Here is a 5,146-nt window from a genome sequence, read left to right on the forward strand (position 1 = left end):
CAACAGTACGTAAAAAATAATACAAAAGAGATTCAGAAGAAAATCGAACAGTTGGAACAAGAAATTATGAGATTGAATAGCTCCATAAGTGAAAGCGGTGGAACAAGTGTGGACTTGCTTGAACAATATAATTTTCTCCTGAAAAATTTGCATGAAGAAAGAGATCAAGGAACAATAGTACGAAAAAGATTCACTCAGCTTAACAGCATGGACTCTTCAACATCATTCTTTTTTTGCTTTGGAGAAAAAGGTTCGAGAGAAGAAGTTAATTAGTCATCTTAAACTATCTGATGGAAGAGAGACAACAGATAAGAGAGAAATTACTTCACAAGTTTTGTCCTTTTATGAAGAACTGTATAGTGCTGAACCTTGTGATTCTGAAGCAACAGATTATTTTCTTACTGGAATTCCAAAATTGAATGAAGATGAGAAGATGCAATTAGAAAAGCCACTTTCACTTGAAGAGTTGAGCGAGGCTGCTAAACAGCAGTCTGTGGGACGATCTCCAGGATTGGACGGACTGACGTCCGAGTTTTATAAGGCTTTGTGGTCATTGATTGGACCAGATCTGCACTCTGTGTTCCTTGAATGTGAAAAATCAAGAGTTCTTCCTCTCAGTTGCAGAAGAGCAATAATTACGTTATTGCCAAAGAAAGGAGATTTGGGACTTTTAAAGAACTGGCGCCCTATCTCCCTTTTAGGGATAGATTATAAAATACTTTCAAAGGCATTAACAAACCGCTTGAAAAATGTTATGGCTTCAATCATTTATAAAGACCAGTCTTATTGCATTCCAAAACGTTCTATTTTTGATAACCTTTTTCTTGTGCGAGATTTGTTGCATTTTACTGAGATTTATGGACTTGATGTGGGCCTTCTATCACTTGACCAGGAAAAGGCGTTCGACAGAGTGTACCACGAATACCTTTTTAATGCCTTATCAGCTTTCGGATTTGGAGAACAGTTCATCTCATGGATCAAAATACTTTATTCAGAGGTTTTTAGTATGTTGAAGATTAACGGAACATTAACAAGAACTTTTCCTGTGCGCAGAGGCGTAAGACAAGGATGCAGCCTCTCAGGACTCTTGTATTCAATATCCATCGAACCTTTATTGAGAGTTCTTACAGAAAAGCTACAAGGTATTTCAGTCCTCAATCCCAATATATCAGAAACTACTGTAGTAAGGCTTATTGCTTATGCTGATGACGTTACAGTCATAATAAGATCTCAAGAAGACATTTTTCAATTGAGCAAGTGTCTGGACTGGTTTCAGAAAGCATCTTCAGCGAAGGTAAATTGGAACAAAACGGAAGCATTACTTTGTGGTCAGTGGCGGGAAGAAGTTCCACCTCATCTTCCACAAAAGTGCCACTGGAATACAGAGGGATTGAAGATTCTCGGAATCTTTTTTGGCACTCGGCAGTATATGACAAGGAATTGGGACGGAGTGGTTGAAAAGATACTGGGACGATTGAAGAGATGGAATTGGATTCAACCACAGTTATCATTTAGAGGCAGAGTTTTAGTGATAAACAATTTAGCTGCTTCAATGTTGTGGCATCGACTGACTGTTTTAGACCCTCCAGCTGGACTTTTGCAGCTACTCCAGAAACATTTTGTGAACTTTTTCTGGGGAGGACATCATTGGGTTCATTCAGGCCTACTGAGTTTACCTGTGTTTGAGGGTGGTCAAGGTCTCATTGATCTAACTGCTAAATGGAAAGCTATGAGATTACAATCAGCTCAAAAATTGTTGTATAACACTGATCCACAACCTTGGATTATGTTTGGGCTAGCGGTATTACGAGCAGTTAGTAAAATGGGATTTGATAGACAATTATTCCTTATTTCTAACAATGCAATCAAAGGTTTGGGTATAAATGGATTCTATCAGTCTGTGTTAAGAGCATGGAGTATATTTAAGATGGAAAGAGAGAGTCATTTTGGTCTTGAAGAACCACTTTTTCATAATTCATGGCTATGTCATCCGTCTAACTTGCCAAGTGCTGAAATGAACACTTTTATTTCATCTGGTGTTTTAAAAGTGGCAGATTTAGTTGACACAGAACATAGTACATGGTTTTGTGCAGAAGAAATAACTAAACAAATGGGCAGGAAGTCAGAAAGGATAGTGAAGAATGTTTTAAGCAAGTTAAAATTATCATTTCCTATATCATTTAATACGTTTCTTGAAGATTATTTTGTTAATGGTTTAAATCAAAGTTGTTTTCCTGAAATATTTATAACACCATGTAATTGGCAGGATAATGGGGATATGAGACAACTCCTTTCCTTAAAAGAACTTCAACATATGTCTTTTTCAGAAAGCAGTAAGCGACTTTTGTATATAGCTTGTGTGAAGTCAAGATTTTGCGAACAACTTAAAAACAAGACGGATACAAAATGGAGGAGTTGTTTATCTGTCCCTGATGTTCAATCACCTTCATGGCATTTGTTTTATAAAAGTCCATTGCCAAAACAATCAGGAGATTTACAGTGGCGTATCCTGCACTGTGCATTAGCAACAAAAACATTTTTGTTCAAGTGCAACTTTAATACGTCTTCAGTTTGCAAATTTTGTAATGTATCGGATACTGTGTTTCACATTTTTTCCGATTGTTATAGAATTGTACCTCTTTTGAATCTCTTAGAAAATATATTTGAAGGTTTTGGTTGGAACTTTTCAAAATCAGTATTTATTTTTGGGTTTAAATATATTAAGTCTCAAAGTGAGGCCTGTACCTTTTCCAATTTTTTAATTGGTCAAGCGAAGTTAACTATTTGGAAAGCATATAAAATTGAAAATGAAGATAAAAGAATTAATATAGTAGAATTGTTCAAAGCTTTGGTAGAATCCAGAGTTAAAATGGAGTATGAATTTTATAAAATGAACAATGATATGCTAATTTTTAAAAAATGTGGTGTATAAATGCAAATTTTATTTTTGTGAATGATGATGATAAATTAGAGTTTCAGTGGTATTGCTGAAATTTGAAGGAATAAATATTGAATTTAAAATGTTATTATTATTCATTGTTATTAAGTGTTGTTATAAATTATGGAAATGCGATGAAAATTATATAATGTGATAGAAAACTAAAAAAGTTGTTAAACGTCTCTCTCTCTCTCTCTCTCTCTCTCTCTCTCTCTCTCTCTCTCTCTCTCTCTCTCTCTCTCTCTCTCTCTCTCTCTCTCTCTCTCTCTCAGACCTAACTTTACTTTTTAGAGTCATTTTTTCAGGTACTTTTGAAAGTGGGAAACTTTACACTCTTAAAAATACAGGTGCCAAATGGACTTTTTCACAGCAATGCCCTTTCAGTGAGCAATTTAATGGTTCAAAGAACCATTTCGTCTTAGGGTGAAGAACATTTTAATGATATAAAGAGCCTACTTGTACACTGGAAATACATTTATTATGAAACCATATAGGTGAAAATAAAGAACCTTTAATTTTGTCGTTTTGGTATGGGTATTAAACCATGGCTAAAAAAAAATCCCTGTAATTCTTAGCCTGAAGTGCCTTATGGCAGCAACAGTATGATTAGAAGATTGGTGGTACTGAATAATAAGAATAAGAATATTTATTATTATTTTTTTTATTTTTTTTTTTTTACAGAGTGATATAGTTTAAATAATTAGAACTTGAATTAATTTAAAAGTTAACTGGATTTATTTGAATTTTGAGTGGGAACTATTTTGGAAATTCAAACATGATATACTTATTATATTTATAATAAATAATTTAAATTAAAATGTAAATAAAAATTCATTTAAATAATAAAAACAAAACAAACAAAAATTCCACGGTTTTAAGATTAAATGAAATTAAATTATCAAAGGAGACATTAAATCTACCAATTTTTTACATAATTTAATTTCATTTTAAAACTTAATTTAAAATGATTAATTTAGATTTAGATTAATTTAAAGTGGGAATTATTTTAAATTTAAAACTAATAATAAATTAAATAATACATTTATAATATTTTAAAATAATTAAAATTATAATGAATAATTTAAACTGAAATGTAAATAAATACATTTAATAAAAACAGTAAAATAAATTAATAAATAAATGCATTAAGTTAACTGTTATAATTATAATAATTTAAATTAAAATGGAAATAAAAAATAATTAATATAATAAAAAATGAAATAAATAAATACATGCCACTGTTTTATTATTTATTTGTTTATTTATTTAATGAATTTATTTGGAGAATTATTTTGAACTTTAAAACAAAATCAATAAATAAAATAATAAATTGTAATATTTAAAAAAAAATCTAGAACAAATCTAGGTAAAAATCAATTTATTATAATAAATAATTAAACTTAAAAAGGAAATATTTTAGTTTGATATTTTATTTTATTTGGGGAATTATTTTGAACTTTAAAACAAAATAAATTGTAATATTTTTAAATAATTATAATGAATCATTTAAACTAAAAATACATTTAAATAAATTTAATAAAAACAGTGAAAAGAAAAAATCCAGTTAACTGGTTTTAGTTGAATTCAGAGTGGGAATTTAAAAAAAAAAAACTAAATAAATAAAAATAAATCAAATTATAATATTTTAAAATGATAACAATTATAATAAATATTGTAAACTAAAATGTAACTCAAATGAATTAATACAACAAAAAAATGGATAGATAGAGAGATAGATAGATTCAAGGTAACTGGATTTAGTTAAATTTAGAGTGGGAACTATTTATTTTATATATATCTCTCAGCATAATATAAAGACCTGCGCTTTCACCTCCGTAAGGACTGATCAGAAAATAAGACTCTTGGTGTGATAGAAACGCATCCATCACAAGCAGTGCAGCCTTCACCATTGGACCTCCTAATTCTGCTGACAGGCATTACTGCACACACACATGCACACACACACATACCACACAAGTCGGAAATGCGGTGATTTGTCTGTGAAAACAAACCAGGGCCGGGCATGAGGCATATTACCACTCAGGGCTGAGAATGATTGCAGGTGATGATAAGGTCAGTGTAAGTCAGATCGATTTGAGAGTGTGAAGGTAAACACTTCCAAAGCTTTCCTGCTTCATAAAGCACAGACATTGAGCCATTGTACGCTGCTCAGGTCACTGATGATGTCTTCATGAACAGGGCAGCTTG

Source organism: Garra rufa, chromosome 13 (genome assembly GCF_049309525.1).
Source record: "Garra rufa chromosome 13, GarRuf1.0, whole genome shotgun sequence".
In the NCBI taxonomy this organism is placed as follows: Eukaryota; Metazoa; Chordata; class Actinopteri; order Cypriniformes; family Cyprinidae; genus Garra; species Garra rufa.